General features: G+C 50.1%; 1 protein-coding gene across 2 annotated transcripts in view; it reads right to left on the reverse strand.

Annotated features, from left to right (window-relative positions):
- Positions 1 to 21,333, reverse strand: part of O-fut1 (O-fucosyltransferase 1) — a 167,604-nt gene that overhangs the window by 71,890 nt on the left and 74,381 nt on the right. The window lies entirely within an intron of this gene.

The raw sequence follows: 21,333 nt of genomic DNA on the forward strand, positions 1-21,333 counted from the left end.
CGTTGTGCTCAACCACAATGGCTGTTGGAAGAAGAATTTTGGTTTAGGACATCAAAGCTATCACACGAAGACATTTTTACCAAAACTTCCAGATAGAATAAGGCACAAAGCTTATAATCCTTTAAAGGGCCCCTTCTCAGGTCGGCCATTTCGAACTGACAAGCGCAGTGCATACAATACGCACTAACGATTGTGCCTGCAAAGTATCACACCGCTACATGCAGCAATAAGAGTTGCAATTTCAAACCAAATGCCCTGCACCCTTCTTCTCGCAGGTGGCACCCTCCCAGCTGGAGAGTCAATGTCAATCACACAAGTGTGCCTACGTAGTTCACTGTGCTGCGATGTCACTCATAGAGACACGGGACTTCGAGAATTGTTCAAGGCAACATAAGCTATTTGCTTAATCTGTTGCTTCAATAGATGAATTACAGTTTAGAGAAATAATAAAAGAAACCGAATGTCTGCATGTTTTTGTTTTACTTTGCACCGTAGCAAGAGAGATGCACTTCCATTTCATCTGCTTGTTCCCATGTTGTGCAGTCGCGCATGCAGAGAACAAAACGATGCCATTTTCTACCGTGTTCCAGCGCGGTCATGCTCTTTCATCCTCTTGTGCCTGCCTCATTGCTCGTGACTGTGGCACCAACTTATACTGCTAATCAGGTGCTCTCGTGTAGAGCACGCAAAATCGTACACTTTGCGAAATGAGACTAATGTAACAGCTCACACCCGAGACCATCAGCGAAAGTAGACTGCGCAAAAAAGCAAGAGAAAAAAATAGAAGGTGGGGCCCATGCTGTATATGTCATGCGATGCTCCGTTTCTGGTATGGGAGATTGCAGGGAAGGAATTTCGCTTGCGTAGGCTAGACGCGGGCAAGTAGAGAGAGTGTCTATGCTGCCAGTGACGCTCGCCTTCTGAAATCGTGGGTTTGCGGCACTAAAATATTTCTATCTCAGCCATTAATGAACCAATTTGAAAAGTTCTTGCGGTAGAACATTCCCAAGAGGGCACACAACAACTACCAGTGTATAACCAAAATTTCCTATGTGGCCTGGTGAGGGGCCGTTTAAGAGTGCTGTTTCTTGTGCGAGCTAGAATTGCATACTGTGGTGCGGGGTGCGCTTTTAAGACGGGACAGAGTAAGGTACACAGATAAACAAACAAGAGTACTTCTAACTGACGCCTACTGAAACATTGCCTGTGTTCAAACACATATACAACATCACACGACTATGTGACATGTCCTATCTATCTGATGGATAAGTCAAGAAGCAAATCTCCTCTTCTTTCAACAAAATAGATGGTGTGCTGGCCACACCTGGCCTTTTTCCTCATTATGGCTTTTGCCTCTATAATTTCATTTTCGTATTTATCTTTCTGGTAGCTATTATGTAGCAGTTTGAAAACAGTGGTGAGCAAGCAGTCATTGCAATGCACTGACAGGCGCCCATCTCTGTAACGTGCAACCTTTTGTTTGTGCTCTTTCAGCCGGACTTTACACAGCGGCCCATCTGGCCGATGTAGTTTCCACCACATGACAGTGGTACACTGTAAACCTGGGCACGAATAGGTTCTAGTGCTTCTTTTGGCACGCTCTAACCTTTTCATAGCAAAACAAAACATTGAACATGGCAAATATGTGCACCTGTCAGGTCATTGCAATAACTGTGGTTGCTCTCCACCATTTTCAAACTGCTGCATAATCAGCCACTATAAAGATAAACGCATGCGGGAACTTATAGATGTGAAACCCATAATCACCGAAGGGGCCAAATGTATCGGTACACCATCCATTTCGTTGACGGAAAGAGATTTGCTTCTTAATTCATCAGTAAAATAGCTAGGAAATGTCATGCGGCTGTGCAATGATGTAAAGTGAAACCTCGATATAACAAAGCAGATAAAATTAGCAATCTGCTTCATCATATGCTCATCATATGCTTCATCATATTCCACCTTTTATACAGATATAACTACACTCACCGATAAATTTCTCTTGTGCAAATAAGGCCGCCAAATTTTCTGAATTATCGGGAAATCAGAAAAAGAAATTTGAATTAGAAAGAAGTTAATTTTGTTGAATTTGAGTGTCTCCTTCATGCAGTGTCGACGATATCTTCACATCGGCAGAACAATGTGAAGCCAGCTACGCTTAAGCATCCACTCCGCCCCTGCGGCTGGACAACACTATCATGAAAAGCGCACGCGAGCAGCAGGGAGCAAATGCTTCGTCTGCCTCTTGCTTCAACACCTCTCTGAAACTCAAGATCCCGCAACCTTCGGTACCAAATATGGGCGAAGGCAGTGCACATGATGCCACGCTACCTCAACACAGCCATTCTTTACCCATGTGGCAGATTACCTCTAAAACAGGGCGCGCGGGCTGCGTGTGCATTCAGCTGCGCTGACAGCCATGCCCAGCCACAGCCACGCTAGAAAAGGAGATGCACAACAACCTGCCCTCCACTCCTTCGCCACCACAAGCACGTGTTTCAATGCATTACCACAAGCTTGCTCCCCTTACCCCTTGCTCGTGCGGGAAGATGGCGCTCAACAGCTCATCAAGACACCATCCTCCTCGGCTCACATTGCAAGCTTTCACTCATACCCAAAGCACACAGTGTGCGGGGTGCGATAGGATATTATTGCACTTATGTTCCATGGAGGTACACTTAGACAAGTGCAATAAGATTCTATCGCTTTGGGTGTCACAATCCACCCGGGTTCGTGAACAAGGGAGGGCATGAGGCACGCTCCGTGAGATTGACATTCCGCAGCGTGGTGGTGGTGAACGATCACTGACCGCCGAGCAGCTGTGCTTGTCAGTGTTTATTTGGTGTGGTGACCAATGTTGCCTACCGAGCCTGGCAGGCCAATGAAGATTATGCCCGAGGGGGCATCACATGCTCGTTACAACCCTTACCCCGTTTGTTTGTTCTATACAAATGAAATACATCCAGGCTCGATATATAAAATAAATTCACGCCTGGTTGAGGCTCTGCCGCTGTCCCAGCCTGCTTGATGGTGCCTGTTATCCAGGAGAGTAACGGTCTGGCGCCCTCCGCAATCGAGTACTCCGCCTGGGCACCGGTGTTGACGGGCTGGGTGTGGCAACGCCGGGTGCTGCCTGAGCCAGCCTCGCTACGTCTGGAGGGTCTGCAGTGACCGGCCTTGAGAATGGTGCTGGACTTGACACCGGCTCAATGGGCGCCACACCACTGGCAATGCTTGCCGCCTCTGAGGTGGGCGGTGCTTCGCTGGAAACGACTGGTGTTGCCGCTGGTCCTCCTGTGGGCTGGACATCTGAAGTGGCAGTCGAGGGTGCTAGCGAGGTCCCGAGACGAGGCCTAACATGGTCGGTGTGCTGGTGCCATGTGGTCTCGTCCGGCAGGCAGACGAGCAACAATGAGGCGCTGGCAGGAGATACAACCTGTCCGGCGGACCAGGGTGGGACAGGACAGAAGTTCCTGGCGAAGACTGCAGCTCCTGACTCTGGCAGAGGCCCGGGACAGCACCCCCAGTCAGCAGCCAGCTTCTGCTTCAACTGCTTCAGGAGCGCTGTGAATTGGAGGTCCGGATGCAAGACGTCCAAGGGTGTTTTGACCATCCGGCCCAGCAGGAGCCCACAGGGGGCATGCCCAGTGACATTGTGGGGCATGGTCCGGTACTGGAACAGTACCCGGGCAACCTGCGTCTGGAAATCCCCAGCCTGGCTCTTATTGAGTTTGTCCTTGAAGGTCTGCACCACCAGCTCGGCTGAACTGTTTGAAGCAGGGTGGTACGGCAGAACCATCATCTGGCGGATTCTATTTTACGTCAGCCAGGCCAGGTACTCTGTGCTGGTAAAAGCAGGACCATTGTCGGACACGATGACGTCTGGCAACCCCTGGGCAGCGAAGACCTGTTGCAGCGTCATAATGGTCGCGCCTGCTTATGGAGTAGTGACAGGTAGAACAAAGGCATCCATCACTGCCAGGAAGTAATGGCCCTTGAAGGGCCCCCCAAAATTCACATGCAGGTGGGACCAGGGTCTCTGTGGGAACAGCCAGAGGTGATTTCCACATGATGAGTACATAGCACTTTCGACAAACTCATGCAGGCCACTCTGATGCGACATAGGGAACCGCCTCAGCTTTACAAAAACTAGTAGGACAATATTGGCTCGACTCAATATCCCAGCATACCCCGTTTATCTCACATAACAGGCCATACTTCTCCCTCCTTCGGTGAGATCGAAAATTACAATAGCTCCAATTTCCAAGAACATGCATCACGAGTACGAGGAAAAGCACAAGAAATGCGCACAACATATTCAATCGATAGACTCTAATAAATCTAGGTACAATACGTAATACACGGACGCAGTTGTATATGCAGAAGTTACTGGGTAGCGCTACCAAAGGAGGTAAGCCCTGGAAGTCGTGAACTTGACCTGCCAGCAGCAATCAACTGTGTCAGCCACGGCGAGATCCCCCACCTCGGCCTAAATGTTAGCAGTGGTGCTCACGCAGAGCATCTGCAAAGGGACTTTGTCATGGTCACGGACTCCCAGGAGATGTGTCGCCTGTTTCTCAAGGAGCACATGACTGAGGCTAGCCTTGCTCCTCAAATTGTTTAACCACCGTCATCACCTATTCTGGTGCCCCGGACTTGTGGGGGTACGAGGGAACGAACAGACTAACACACTAGCTCGAGGGTCTCCTAACCAAGCGATGGCGTCCTCTTTGAACCTCAAACCCTCACACTATCCCTCACAAAATCCCATCAATTTATATGCCAAAGATATCCTTGCTCATCAGCATGGAGTCCGCAAGAAATACCCGCCGCCTCACCCACAACTTAGCGGGGAAGGGGCTGCCAACTGGCACAAAATACAGATTGGGGTATTCCCCCATCTAAAAATGCTAAACACCATGTATCCCACTCGCTATGGGGCTGACTGCCCTTGGTGCAGTGGCATATCCACTCTAATACAGGTAACCTGGGAGTGCACTAAGCGCCCTCATATGCCAGATAGCAATAACGCAAAAGAGCAGTGCGAGGCACAGCTCGCCCGTTTTCACTTGACAGGGCAAAAGTCCTTAATTAGCCAGGTAAGGCAGGCGGCAGAAGCAAGTGGGGCCCTGGAGTGAGCCCCTCCTTAAAATCTTTTCCTGCCAAATAAAGTTTATATATATATATATATATATATATATATATATATATATATATATATATATATTGCACTTGTATTTTTGCAAGGAAAATGACACTGCTCTGCTTTGTTGGTCACTCATGGTCATACGACACGTGATTAGAGAAGATGCATTCACAAGCAGTCGCTTCTAATTCAACCACTTGACCTTTACGTACGTGGCAGTTTCTGTTTATTATTTCGGTATTCCTCTGCAGAGGCAGTGAAATTTTGTTATATTGAAATCGTGCATAAACACACTTCATTATACTGAGGTTGTAAATGCACTTTGAAGCGGTTTGGAACAGGCCAATCTGAATTTTGGTGGAATAATAGAATATGAAATATGGCAATGCACTTCGAAACAAGAAGTTTAAAATTTAACACGGAATGTTTCAGTATATTTCAATGTTAAAAGCGCTCCCGTTTGCTTATCTGTGTACCTTACTCTGTCCTTGTTTTCAAAATGCACTATAACACAGCTTACAACCCTGTAACTATGCACCAGGAACAGATATCGCAATTCTGTAAACTGTATGGAATAATTAAAAGAGCGCTAAAAAAGCACCGACAAGACATAACAGCACAGGCGCTCACTAACAGCTCACGTATTTCAGGAAATGATGAAAGGAGAGTTCATAGAATGCACATGTGCGAAAACACAGGCAACAAGGGGTGCTCAAAAGAAACATAAAAGGAAAAACTCAGCCGGTTGTTTATTATAACAAAAGAACTAATGAATTTCGCCTTCTGAGCAACCTACAGGGGTGGGACTGCCCCCTCAAAATGAAACAGTAGTTTCGTTTTCACTCGATGCGCGCGTTGGCCATATGCCTTCAGAACTGCAAGGTCACTGTCTGTTATTGCGTCAATAGTAGTCATGGTGTCTTCTGCAGCGGTTGCGGCAAGCACCAGTTTCATTTTGACTCAGTGTACATTAGCAACGTGCCTTCAAAACTGCAAGGAGGCCATCCATGATCATGTCGATAGTGGTCGCGGTTTCGTCTACAGCGGCTGCGGCAAGCAGTAGTTTCACGTTGACTAGGTACGCGTGTTGGCCACACACATATTGAACTGCAAGGTCGCTGCCCATGATCCCGTCGATAACGGTCGCGGTTTCTTCCACAGCGATTGCGGCAAGCAGTAGTTCTGTATTGACTGGGTGCGCGCGTCAGCCGCATGCCTTCAGAACTGCAAGGTCGCCGTCCATGATCACATCGATAGTGGTTGCGGTTTCTTCCGTGCCGGTTGCGGCAAACAATCATTATGTTTTGAATGGGTGGGCGCATTGGCCGCATACATTTAGAACTGCAAGGCTGCCGTCCATGATCATGCCGATAATGGTCCCGGTTTCTTTCGCAGAGTTTGCGGCAAGCAGTAGTTTCGTTTTTACTGGTTGCGCGCATTGGCCGCACGCCTTCAGAAATGCGAGGACGCCGTCCATGACCTCGTTGATAATGGTCGCGATTTCTTGCGCAGCGTTCGTGGCAAGCAGTAGTTCCATTTTGACTGGGTGCGCGCCTTTGCCGCACACCTTCAGAAGTGCAAGGTCGCCGTCCATGATTACGTCGATAGTGGTCGCGGTTTCTTCCGCAGCGCTTGCGGCAAGCAGTAGTTCCGTTTTGACTGGGTGCGCATTTGCTGCACGCCTTCAGAAGTGCAAGGTCGCCGTCAATGATCACGTCGATAGTGGTCGCGGTTTCTTTCGCAGTGCTTGCGGCAAGCAGTAGTTCCGTTTTGACTGGGTGCGCATTTGCCGCACACCTTCAGAAGTGCAAAGTCGCCGTCCATGATCACGTCGATAGTGGTCGCGGTTTCTTCCGCAGCGCTTGCAGCAAGCAGTAGTTCCGTTTTGACTGGGTGCGCATTTGCTGCACGCCTTCAGAAGTGCAAGGTCACCATCCATGATACCGTCGATAGTGGTCGCGGGCGGGGGCAAGTGAGCACACAGTAACGTGATCAAGCGCGTGCTAAGAGAGAGGGGGCAGGTGAGCGTGCAGTAACGTGATCAAGCACCCGCTAGAAGGGGAGCAAAGGAGAGTGCAGGTGAATGCGCAGTAACGTGATCAAGCATGCGCTAGGAGAGAGGGGGCAGGTGAACGTGCATCAGCATGATCAAATGTGTGATAGGAAAAGCGGGCAGGTTAACATGCAGTAACGTGATCAAGTGACCGCTAGGAGGAAGGGGGGCAAGGGGAGAGGGCAGGTGAGCATGCAGTAACGTGAACAAGCGCTTGCTAGGAGGGAGGGAAAGAAACAAGACAAGTGAGCGTGTCCACTCTAGGGGCTCGTTCCTCCTCCTTTTAAGCTGGATGAGAAAGACGGGCACACGCTGCTGTGCTTTCCTTGTCATACAATGGTTAGTCCCACATCAAACCGTCGACTGGCTCGGGTTTGTTCAAAGAGTGGCAGATAGGAGTGAGAGATTTTGTTCGAAATAATCGTTGCAAGGTTTAGGGAGTTCAAATTTGTGAGAGTCTTACAGCGAAGCTGTATACCTCTAGCGTCCAAGGAAATTTTCGTGTCGTTAGCGTGGTAAGCAAAAAACTCCCCATATGTGGGCGGATCTGAAACATGGTGCGATCCGGCCCGACCCACAGCGGAGGTGAAACAGGCGTTAAGCACTCCCCATACGTGGGCCGATACCGAAAATAGTGCAATGCCAGGCCGACTCACGGCAGAGGTGAAGCAGACGATAAGCACTCCCTATACGTGGGCCGATCCCGAAGATAGTGCAATACCGACCCAACCTGCGGCAGAGGTGAAGCAAGCGTTAAGCACTCCCCATACGTGGGGAGGGCTTAAGGTGCAAAGATAGTGCAATACTGGCCCGGCCCACGGCGGAGGTGAAGCAGGCATTAAGCATTCCCCATACGTGGGCCGATCCCAAAAATAGGGCAATACCGGCCCGACCCGGGGCGGAGGTGAAGCAGGCATTAAGCACTCCCCTTACGTGGGCCGATCCCGAAGATAGTGCAATGCCAGGCCGACTCGCGGTGGAGGTGAAGCAGACGATAAGCACTCCCCATACGTGGGCCAATCCTGAAGATAGTGCAATACCAGCCCGGCCTGTGGCGGAGGTGAAGCAGGCGTTAAGCACTCCCCATACGTGAGCCGATCCCGAAGATAGTGCAATGCCAGGCCGACTCGTGGCGGCGGTGAAGCAGACGATAAGCACTCCCCATACGTGGGCCGATCCCAAAGATACTGCAATACCGACCCAACCCACGGCGGAGGTGAAGCATACGTGGGCCAATCCTGAAGATAGTGCAATACTAGCCCGGCCTGTGGCGGAGGTGAAGCAGGCGTTAAGCACTCCCCATACGTGGGCCGATCCCGAAGATAGTGCAATACCAGCCCGGCCTGTGGCGGAGGTGAAGCAGGCATTAAGCACTCCCCTTACGTGGGCCGATCATGAAGATAGTGCAATGCCAGGCCGACTCGCGGTGGAGGTGAAGCAGACGATAAGCACTCCCCATACGTGGGCCAATCCTGAAGATAGTGCAATACTAGCCCGGCCTGTGGCGGAGGTGAAGCAGGCGTTAAGCACTCCCCATACGTGGGCCGATCCCGAAGATAGTGCAATACCAGCCCGGCCTGTGGCGGAGGTGAAGCAGGCGTTAAGAACTCCCCATACGTGGGCTGATCCCGAAGATAGTGCAATGCCAGGCCGACTCGTGGCGGCGGTGAAGCAGACGATAAGCACTCCCCATACGTGGGCCGATCCCGATGATAGTGCAATACCGACCCAACCCACGGCGGAGGTGAAGCAAGCGTTAAGCCCTCCCCATACGTGGGGAGGGCTTAACATGCAAAGATAGTGCAATACTGGCCCGACCCCCGGCGGAGGTGAAGCAGGCGTTAAGCATTCCCCATACGTGGGCCGATCCCAAAAATAGTGCAATACCGGCCCGACCCGCGGCGGAGGTGAAGCAGGCGTTAAGCACTCCCCTTACGTGGGCCGATCCCGAAGATAGTGCAATGCCAGGCCGACTCGCGTTGGAGGTGAAGCAGACGATAAGCACTCCCCATACGCAGGCCAATCCTGAAGATAGTGCAATACCGGCTCGGCCTGTGGCGGAGGTGAAGCAAGCGTTAAGCACTCCCCATACGTGGGGAGTGCTTAACGTGCAAAGATAGTGCAATACTGGCCCGACCCGCAGCGGAGGTGAAGCAGGCATTAAGCACTCCCCATACGTGGGCCGATCCCAAAGATAGTGCAATGCTGGGCCGACCCTTCGCGGAGGTGAAGCAGGCGTTAATTAAGCACTCCCCATATGTGGGCCGATTCCGAAGATGGTGCAATACCGGCCCGGCCTGTGGCGGAGGTGAAGCAGGCGTTACTATACGTGGGCCGATCCCATACGTGGGCCGATCCTGAAGATAGTGCAATGCCGGGCCGACTCGCGGCAGAGGTGAAGCAGGCGTTAAGCATTCCCCATACGTGGGCCGATTCCAAAGATAGTGCAATGCCGGACCGGCCCACGGCGGAGGTGCAGTTCACCATTAAGGGGCCCACATACACAGCTTCGCTGGTCATTCTTCTTCACAGAGTGGAAGGGCACCAAGTGTTTTTTTTCTCTATTCAAATACATACAACCTTGCCGGGACCAACAGAGCAGTTCTAATTATTGGGATTTCACTGTACCCTGCCATGGATGTTGCAAAGATGTGTCACATATTTGGCTCCTTTCTTAAAGAAAGGCCTCTAGTAGCTCATGCAAGATAGTAACCCTTTCGCAAAATTCACAGCTCGCGAAGCCATGGTTCATATCGCATGCAGGACAAGCGTGCTTAAATATGTGCACCATCATTAATGCAACACCTCGTCTACCTGACGTAGCTTCTGAAGCATATCAAAGGCATCTCGTACATTACGCACATGGCACATCGAACCCAGGGCCTACATGCCTTTTCTGGCAGCCTCTTACATTTTAATCATCACACGCGAAGAATTGCGGGAACATTGCGAACAGATTTTTCGGATACAGGCGGGGCTATGAAATTGTCTAAGCAATCGAATTTCAACAGTAAGATCAATTTAGTTCATTTTTACAACTGCAACCCTTCAGATTTTGTTTGCAGAATTTCGCTTTATGTTCTGCTTCGCTGAAAGAACACCTTGTGGTGGGCGAGGCCGCGGGTTCGTTTAATGTTCGCCCTTGGCACAGCTTGAAGTGCACTGTCACGAAGTTGAGATATCACTTGGGACCTTGCCTCCACAATGCTGTCAGTATAGGCCGTGTTGAGCGAAACCACTTTGGAACTTTATGCCCACACACGAGCTTAGGCCTTTCCGTCCAGCAAGCTCACTTACAAACTTGGTAGGCATTCGCAGTACAGTAGAACCTCATCGATATGATCCCATTTTGTACTATTTTCCGGTGCCAACATCGCAATTGAGAGTACAAAGAATGACTCAATGTAGTTATGCTTCATCTTCACAATTTGGTGGAGCTTGCTGGGTACACTCAACTTATACAGGAGACCCCACTGGGCAGCAAGCACCTCACCCCAAAGTTGGAGTTGACTCCAGTTCATCACACAAGCCGGCGAATCCGAGGCCTCACCCCAGAATTTGGAAACCTCCAGGAAAAAGTGATGACTGCGACCACTGCGACTTCTACGGAACGGGTGACACCAACTTATCTAACGCTGCTGAGCCCCCAAGTGCTGACGGCTTTTCACGGCAACACATTTGAAGACGTGGAAGACTGGCTGGCGGAGTTCTAGCGCGTGGCTGCGTTTAACGAGTGGGACAACAACGCCAAACTCAGGAACGTCTACTTCAGCCTCCAGGATGGTGCTCGCACGTGGTTTATGAATCGCGAAAGTGCCCTGTCATCCTGGCCTGAGTTCCAGCGCAAGCTTCTGGAGACTTACTCCAGCCCCGATCGCCGAGAAAAAGCGGAGCGGGCCCTTCAGTCACGCGTCCAAAAGCCCGACGAGAGCGTCACAATGTACGTGGAGGACATGACGCGTCTCTTTCAGCGTGCTGATCCGAGCATGTCGGAAGAGAAGAAGGTGCGTCATCTGATGAGAGGCGTAAAGTTGCAGATCTTTGGCAGTCTTGTTCGGAATACGCCCAAGACTGTTGCGGAGTTCCTCACCGAAGCCACCGCGATGGAGAAGACCCTTCAGCAACGGTTGAACTTTTACAACCGACAAGTAAATGCCGCCCGCACTCCGGATACGCCGGTAGGCTTAGGGTGCGACGTCGCCTTGCTTTGCGAGCTGATTCGCTCAGTGGTTCGCGACGAGCTGCAGAAGCACCACGGTACGGCGCCACCTCCAGTCAGCTCCCTCGCCAGCGTCGTACGCAACGAAGTACAGCAGGCACTGCAGGCATCTCTTTCCAGCAGTGAAGCACCACCTCTGTCAAGCAAATCCCGGCGCAAGAGACACGCAGAAACATTACTGAGCCCCGTCCACGCTTTCGCACCTACTTATGTGGCGCCGCCAGTTGCGTTGCAATCGGCGCAAGCTGCTCCGACAACTCCGCTACCGTATTTCGACGATCGCCGAACACCCACGAGGAAATCAGAGGTTTGGCGAGCACCCAATAGACGACCGCTGTGCTACCACTATGGCGAAGCTGGTCATGTGTATCGGGAGTGCCCCTACCGACGACTCGGACTGCGGGGTTTTTCTATCGGTTCACCTCGACCTAGGTTCGGCCAAAGGCCACCCGACATCGCAGAATTCCTCGAACAGCAGCGCAGACCGGGCCCATCGCAGAGGCAGTCACGCTCCCCCTCACCGCGGCGATATTTCCCTCCTCGCGATACCACCTTGAGGACGACGCAAGGGCAATCACCAAGTCCACGCTGGGAAAACTGATGTCAGCGACCTTCCGAGGCGGGGCTGCTGATACTCGACGCGCTCAAGACCTCGTATCGTGCCGACCGCAGAATAAAGAAAACACGATGACGCCAGAACCAGTTTCCGCGAACAAGATTTCACTGGACATACCTGTGTTGATCGACGGAAAAAAAGTGTGTGCACTTGTAGATACCGGTGCCGATTACTCTATTCTTAGTGGAAAACTGGCGAGCGTTCTGAAAAAAAGTTAGGCTGCCCTGTAACGGGGCACCAGTTCGTACGGCAGGTGGCCACGTTGTCCCACCGCTTGGCCTATGCACGGCCAGAGTAGAAATTCGCGGTGCTGCTTTTCTCGCCACTTGTCTGGTTCTACGCGAGTGTTCCCGCGATTTAATCCTTGGGATGAACTTTCTCCGGGAATATGGCTCCATTATTGACCTCCGCGAGCACTGCATCACTTTCTCGACGCAAAGGGCAACAACACAAACCAACGCCATTGAACACAGATCCGCATTTCGCGTTTCGGACGAGAGCATCACGATACCGCCGCGTGCAAGTGTTATGGTTCCGGTCAAGTCCGACGAACTACAAGACATTGAAGCCATTGTCGAAGGCAACATTTCCATGTTGCTGGCACAAGGTATTTGTGTAGCGCGAAGCCTTGTGGAACTTCGTGAAAGCCAGACAACGGTCCTCATTACCAACTTTACCTTTGAGCATGGGCACATTTTTCATGGCACTGCCATCGCCTACACCGAATCATTAACGGACATTGTCGAGTGCTTTGCTTCTGAGGTGGACACAGACGACGGTTCGCTCAGAGACATCGATGTAAACTCCGAGCTTACGGACGACCAAAAGAGCGCACTGCAGGAACTCTTAAACGAATTCCGCGTGTGCTTCGCTCGGGCTACTAAGGTGGGCCAAACGCCAATCACGAAGCACCGAATAACAACATACGCTGACGCACGTCCCATCAAACAACAGCCTTATCGTGTCTCACCGAAAGAATGTGAGGCAATTCAAGCCCAAGTCAAGGAGATGCTAGATGATGGTGTCATTCAGCCTTTGCACAGTCCATGGTCCTCCCCGGTCATTCTAGTCAAGAAAAAAGACGGAACGCTTCGTTTCTGTGTTGATTATCGACGCCTCAACGATGTTACCAAGAAGGACGTGTACCCACTACCACGTATCAATGACTCTTTAGACAGGTTGCGGCGAGCTAAGTATTTTTCGTCTCTCGATCTAAAGAGCGGTTACTGGCAAATTGAGGTCGATGAACGAGACCGCGAAAGAACTGCTTTCGTCACTCTAGATGGCCTTTACGAATTCAGAGTACTTCCTTTTGGTCTCTGTTCGGCACCAGCAACTTTCCAGTGAATGATGGACGCCGTTCTCGCTGGTCTGAAGTGGCAAAACTGCCTCGTCTACCTTGACGACGTGGTTGTTTTTTCGGCGACATTTGATGACCACCTGAAACGACTGCGGCAAGTTCTCGAAGCCATCCGATCGGCTAACCTCACCCTTAAGCCTCAGAAGTGTCATTTCGGCTACAAGGAGCTGATGTTTCTCGGACACGTGGTCAGTACGGAAGGCGTCAGCACCGAACCCGCGAAAACTGCCGCTGTAGCCTCGTTTCCCACCCCGACCGACAAGAAAGGTGTCCAACGCTTCCTGGGCCTTTGCGCATACTACCGGCATTTCATAGAAAATTTTTTGAAGATGGCGGAGCCGCTGACTCGCCTCACGAGGGACGATGTATCGTTCGTCTGGTCCTCGGAGCAAGAGACTGCTTTCACCGAGCTTCGACAGCGTCTGGTGTCAGCACCAGTTTTGGCCCACTTTGACGAGGAGGCGGACACAGAAGTTCATACAATGGCAGGAAGGTATTGAAAGAGTGATCGCCTACGCAAGTCGCACACTATCGCGTGCAGAGACCAACTACACCACCGCGGAGAAAGAGTGTCTTGCCGTCATATGGGCGCTGGCCAAATTCCGACCTTACCTTTACGGCTGCCCATTCAAAGTTGTAACTGATCATCACTCGTTATGCTGGCTTGCAAATCTCCGGGACCCTTATGGACAATTGGCACGATTGAGTTTACGTTTGCAGGAGTATGACGTGACCATCGTGTACAAGTCGGGCCGCATACACGAAGACGCTGACGCACTCTCGCGCACCCCTATCAACACTACCGACCATGACATTGAGGATGACGGGGCTTTCCTTGGGGCCGTAAGCGTTAATGATTTGTCCACATGGCAGCGCGCAGATGACGCACTACGGCCTATATTCGAAGGACGAAACCCATCAATACCCCGGCATATCACTCGAGGATTGTCGTCTTTTTGTTTACGACATGGCGTCTTATACAAGAAGAACTCCGCTGCCACCAACAAGATCTATCTTTTGGTCGTTCCAGCAGACCTCCGTGCCAAAGTTTTGTTCGCCTGTCATGACGAGCCTCCGTCTGGCCATTTGGGTTTTACGCGAACGCTTGATAGAGTGCGCAAATCCTACTACTGGCCGAGACTTGCCGAGTGTGTTAAACGGTATGTCCAAGCCTGCCGTGAATGCCAGCGCCGAAAGTCGCCAGCTGTGAAGCCTGCGGGATTGCTGAATCCGATTGACCCACCTGGCAAACCTTTCAACCAGGTCGGCATGGATCTTCTGGGCCCGTTTCCACTGTCTTCTGGCAACAGGTGGATAATTGTCGCCACGGACTATTTAACGCGATATGCTTAGACAAAGGCGCTGCCTCGAGGCACAGCTTCCGAGGTTGCCCAGCTTTTCATACAGAGCATCGTCCTACGGCATGGCGCCCCATTGCACGTCATCACAGACCAAGGCTAAGCCTTTACAGCACAGCTCATTGAAGACGTTTTTAAACTCAGCTGCACGACCCATCGAAGGACAACTGCCTATCATCCGCAGACAAACAGCTTGACCGAACGACTGAACAGAACGATGACTGACATGCTGTCTATGTACGTAGACGTACAGCACAAGACGTGGGACGAGATACTCTCTTACGTAACATTTGCCTATAATACTGCTACGCAAGAAACAACACGCTTCACGCTGTTTTACCTCGTTTACGGCCGTGAAGTGCAGACTATGTTAGAAGCAATGCTGCCGTGCAACAACATCGATCATCTCGACCTCGCCCAAGATGCCGAACTTTTCGTGCAACGCGTGGAAGAAGCCCGTCAGCTTGCCCGAGTGCACATAAAGCAACAACAGAGCATCGATGCGCACCGTTACAGTCTCCGCCATCGACATGTCAAGTTCCAACCTGGTGATCAAGTTTTGGTCTGGACTCCCGTGCGCCGAAAAGGACTATCCGAGACGCTTTTGAGTCGCTACTTCGGACCTTACAGAGTGTTGCAGCGAATTAGTGACGTGAATTACGAAGTCCTTCCTGACGGAAGTCAGCCTCCTCGACGTCGACAACCGCAATCTGAGATTGTGCACGTTGTGCGGTTGAAACCGTACTATAGCACCTAATATTCGATGTTTTCCGCCGCTTCGGTTAGTTTTGTGGTTGCTCATCCATCAGTGCCTTGTGACTATATCGCACACCACAGTGATTGTGAATATAGCCTATGTGTTCGTCCTAGACCATCTCGGCGCTCTCAGGTCAAGCCTATGTCTTTCTTTTGAAGAGGGGGTAATGCCACATGGTGTGACGCAGCAAGAGACTGAAGAAGAGGAGAACGAGGTTCATCTCAGCATCGCGCGTCCCCGCTTGCGTTTTCGTAAAGTGCAACCGCCTGTATCTTGATTCAGCTTGTATACTCCAGCAGGGTATATGCGACAATATCATGCTATATCTAACAGCTTCTTCATCGCTACCTGCTTCTGTCATAGCGATGAGATGGAAGACGGACGTGTCGACGCAACAACAAAATGCAAGTGATCAGGGGGAGGCTTGCTCTGGTGACTTAGTCTTGACTTGACCTCAAGCAGAAAGCAAAAACTGGCAACAGTGATCCCGTGACTTCACTTGTTACGTGGGTGAATCGGATCAACCTGCAAAAACACTCTCCCAGGATTATGGGCAACCGTTTTTTCAACTGAAAAGATTTTGCGCCAAAAAACAACACACACAAAAAAGACGACGACACCACGGGCACCCGTGGTGTCGTCGTCTTTCTTGTGTGTGTTGTATTTTGGCGCAAAATCTTTTCAGTATGCAAGATCACCAACTAGCCCAGCAGTTAACTCTTCTAAACCGTTTTTTAGTTTCCGAACTCCTCGCCTTGCCTATGGGTAGTAGGCGGCCCGCTGCCATTCCCTCCACCTCAGCGCTACGGTCTACCTTTGCACCAAGCGTGCAAGCGTCTGCTATATCCTGGTGCAGCTATGGTTGTATGTCGATGGTGGCGCTCGGCAACTGCATGGGACTCGCTGATTAAAGGAGCCATTTTGCTCCACAACTATTTATTCTCTTATATACAAAGAAATTGCTTGGGAGGATGGGTATACAAGTTGTGTCTCGTGGACGTCTGAATAAGGTGAGTCCTGAAAGCGCCCTCCTTCTTATTAAAATGAGAGCAGTTTCCTGGAGAGATCTTGGACGCTCCGTGCATGAACCGTGTGATGCAGATAAACACATATTGCCGTGACATGAGGCAGCTAAAATTGCGCCTTTGTAGTCGCGTAGTTACACACACACAGCTATCTTCAATTGTCACATAATTGGTGGTGCACCAGAAGTGTTGCATCATCAATATCCACTGGCAAAATGGCTTGAGTGAAGTTCAAAAGATTCAAGCTCACATATTTTTCATGTACTTCTATTTACAAGTTTTCTTGATGAACGCAGCATTTTGCCAACTTACATGCACGCTTATAAGCAGCTATTTTATGCCCAAAACACAACATTCAGTTAAAAGGAAGGATGCCTACTCACGCTGTACTGTTGTGCTGTTCAGACATCAGCTAGCTATACCCAAGCACTGGAAGAAGCACTAGAGTTCTGCTTTTTATTGTCGAAATTTGAAGGCTGGTACATGTGCCAGCCCTCAATTGGTGCACTCACCTATAGTAAAATACGGTCAAAGTTAACCCTCCGAACCGAATGTGCTTCAGATCTTTTAAAAGTCGCGTAGATACCCTTTTTGTGCCAGCTGCATGCCTATGGCTAGTTCTTTGTTCAACAGCATTCCAAAGTTCATGTTGAAAAAATATGCATCCCACCTTTGCCATTCACGTACAAGTTAAGGAGTACTCCAAAAGAGAAATATGTCACCTTTATTAAATCAAGGCGCACATCACTAGCACACAACAGTCAGTGGTTCTCCCCAAGTATATCATTAAAGTCAGTCCCTTTCACACAAATGAAATACCAGTAACATTACCATGCAATTAATTAATTAGATTCGTGTGAAAAGTGAATGCACATTCCAAAAATGAAGAAGGTCACCCATTCACCAACTTTGAATTTCAGAGAAGCCGGGGCTCAGCATTCGGCTTGACCCCTCTTCTGTTTCCTTCTTTGAGCTGAAGGCATACGTCTGGAGGATGGGCCTGGATGACTCTAGCGGAGAATTTCCAGAAAGGCCGCAACATGGTTCTAGTGCTCACCCATGTGCGAGTTCCCTTTATTTTGACATGATTCTATTTTTTTCAGCGGGTATAAGAGCAGACTGGATCGACAGGAAGCAAAGAACTCTGCACTTCTTTATGTATGCTCATGCACCGTGCTCACTTATGGCATGTGACATGCAACATGTGACTTGATCATGTCACCTTCCTGGAACTGTACATCAAAAACTTTGCATGATTTCCCCCCAAACATTTCTCCGAGCAGAAAATGGCGCTTTGTCACTTCTAAAGTGACTACATGGATCTGATGGAAGAGAAATTATGTACCATTTGTAGGACCTTTTCTCTAACTGCTAGTGAAAACAGACATGACACATGTTGGCATGTTGTTATGTAGTTCTATAGAACTTCATGACAAGAGGTAGAATATGGACCCAGGAGTAAGTTTATCTCAGGAGGGGAAAAAAGTCAACCCCCAAATCAAAGCACGCGTGCAATATCATTAACACGTGGTGATCCGCATATTGCAGGTACTCGTAGCGGAGACATGACCGTCACTGAAATGCTCGGCAGTCGGCCACGTGCACGCGGACAGTGGCAAGGCACACACAGTGAGAAAATGGTTACCAGCACAAGATGCAGTGAGAACAACCGCAACCACATCAGCAGAACAGCGCTGCTCATTTGGCACGGATGGATGGAGGGATAAGGCCTTTAAACCGGGTGGCAGCACACGCCACCTAGCCATGAGTAATAATATACTTTTTACTTAGTGCCGGGTGAGATTTCACTCCTGCCTCGATTTTAGCCACCACTGAGATAACTTTCATTCGGTTATTTCTAGTTATTTCCACCCACTTAAAGTCTATTTTTCCTCCACTGTCCCTAAACCCCAAGCTTTAAAAAAGTCTGCCTCATTGCTTTGAACTGTAAGGACAAGCCCTTTACAGAAAAGTATCAGGTGTTCAGCCGTTTCCTCCTCCTCTCCACACGCACTCCTCGCCCTTGGTACTTGACTCGGTACGTATTAGTCTGCAGTACTCCTGTCCTGGCGTCAAACAACAAAGCGCTTCCCCTAGAATTATCATAGATATTTTCTTTGGCAATTTCCTGCTTGAAAGTTTTGCATGTTCCCAGTGCTGATTTCATCTGCATCCCTATTTTCCACAGACCCTGTATCGTGCTGGGTCATGCCAACCATGCCACGTGGTGTGCACTCTGTTGCACATCGACCGATGATGGCCTATATAAGTGATAACAATAAACACCACAGCCACACTTGCTGCTCTCGGATTCCTCAGTGACTGTTTCAGTCTCTTCTGCCTGTCTGTGGCTGATACATGGTGTCAAAAGTGGGGCCCATGACGGAAGCAGCTATAACGCTTCATCCGTACTGAGAATCGTGGAGCTGCTGAAGCTACTGGACCATCTTCGTATAACAGGAAAGGTTCAGAAGAACTGGGAGCTATTCAAGCAAAAGTTCGAACTGTATGTACAAGCAATAGAGCCAGCAAAACCGCTGACAGAAGCTGCTAAAATTGCCAGGCTCCTGACTGCTGCCAGGGATGATGCACTGGAAGTCTTCAACAAATTTACGTTCGCTGAAGGCGAAAACAAGCAAGACTATAAAACTGTGGGAAAAAAAATCAAGGAGTACTGGGCAGAGCAGCAAAACGAAGTCTATGAAAGATACGTCTTCAGAACAAGGACGCAAGACGAAGGTGAACCAGTGGAACACTTCATACGAGACCTACGGAAGCAAGCAAGGTACTGCAACTTTGGTCTACTTTTTGACTCAATGATTCGCGACCAAATAAGTTTGGTACCAGGAACGGTAAACTAAGGGAGAAAAAGCTGAGAGAGGAGGATTTGATGCTCCAAAAGGCAGAACAAATCTGCAAGGCCACAGAGGTTGCGAGAAAACAAAATGAAACATGGCAAAGTAACGAGGCAAAAGTGGACGCTGTCGAAAAAGGCTACCCACACCAGAGCCAAAGCCTGAAAAACATGTCCCAGTGCTCCACATGGAATAGAAGACATGAGCCAGGGAAGCGGCCCGCCTTTGGCAAAATTTGCCATGCTTGTGGAGGCTGAAATCCTTTCACAGTGTGCTACAGAAAGCATGAGGTCGGCGAAGTGCAACATGAAAGTGAGGATTTCAAAATCTTGGACATCACCATATACAGAATCCAGAAAACGGACTGGATTTTAAAGGCCCAAGTTGGAAAACAACAGGTTGCGTTCAAAGTGGACACTGGTTCCCAAGCCAACCTGTTATCATTGGTGGTGTACAACAGATTCCGAACGAAGCCACGCCCAAGGTCAAGTAATTCCGTTTTACAGTCCTATAGCAGAAATGCGATCAGGCACTACGGAGTGACAACTCAGGTGGTCTCTATCAACGATCGTACGTGCCCCGTAGACTACTTCATTGTGAAACGGAGCCCGCCCATCTTAGGTCTGGAACTGGCTGTAGCACTACTGTCCCGGGCTGTCGATTCCATGACCACGGACAAGGTTGCCCCGGCCATACAGGAATTTCACCACCTCTTCGAAGGCACTGGTTGTGTGAAGTGAGAGTACCGGATGGTGCTTTCGTGACGATGCAGTTCCAGTGATCCATGCAGCGCGTAGTGTCCCCTTGGCGTTACGGGAACCCCTGCGGAAAGAAATCCTGCGCATGGAAAAGGTGAATATCATCTGCAAAGTGGATGAACCAACTGATTGGGTAAGTGCGCTGGTTATTGTGAGAAAAAAAAGACAGTAGCCTCAGGGTATGCACGGACCCAACGTAAACGCATGCTTGAAACACGAGCACTACCACATGCCACAACGCTAAGATATTGAGGCAGAGCTGACAGGCGCAAAATTGTTTAGTCGCCTAGACGCGAAGGCGGGTTTTCACCAAATTCCACTCGACGAGGCCACTTCAAAGATATGCATGTTCGCCACGCCTTTTGGTCGCTACCGCTTCCTTAGACTTCCATTTGGAATCGCATCTGCACCCAAAGTCTTCCAGAAAATGCTCAGCAAGATTTTCGACCCTTTACCAGGAGTAAGGGCGTACATTGATGACATTCTGGTGTGGGGACCTTCGAAGCAGGAGCATGATGATCACCTTAAAGCTGCTCTCTGTGCAGCATAATGAGCAGGGCTAACATTCAACTTGGCTAAGTGCAAGTTCGGAGTACAGTCGCCGACTGATTTTTCGGACTCCAAAAATTCGGACATGCTCGATTATTCGGTCTGCTTCGCGGCACCGCCATTCTCCCCATGGACCATAATGTATAACAACTGCCGAAACTTCGGACACCTTGCAACCTCTCATCTGATTTTTCGGACACTCCTTGAGCCAACTCGATCAAGAGCACCATGCGCCGACTCTGACCGGTGCACGGTTCAGCTTGCTGAACGCCATTTTAGTTTTAAACGGAGCCTCCTTGCTGCCCCACGAAGTGGCGCTACTGCAAATGCCCACTCATCATCATCGTTTCTGCCTGGTTCGAAAGAGTCTCCACAGCAGTTCCGGTCTCAGCTTAGGCAGCCATGTCAATACAATCCAGCAGCTGATTTGTTTCTTAGTGCATGACGCTGCGAATAGGCCACGTTTTTCGTTTGTGCGACTGATGTCGACGTGACGGCATGGTGGTGTTTGCTTTGTGTGCTGTGTCGAAGTTGCGGTGATCCAACACGGCATACGGAAACATCGCGTCAAGTGTCTAATGGCGCCAACAGTGCCCACGCAGACTGCACTAGGGAATGCCGGCAAGCGGGTGCCGGG

This window comes from Dermacentor andersoni, chromosome 1 (assembly GCF_023375885.2).
Source record: "Dermacentor andersoni chromosome 1, qqDerAnde1_hic_scaffold, whole genome shotgun sequence".
NCBI lineage: Eukaryota > Metazoa > Arthropoda > Arachnida > Ixodida > Ixodidae > Dermacentor > Dermacentor andersoni.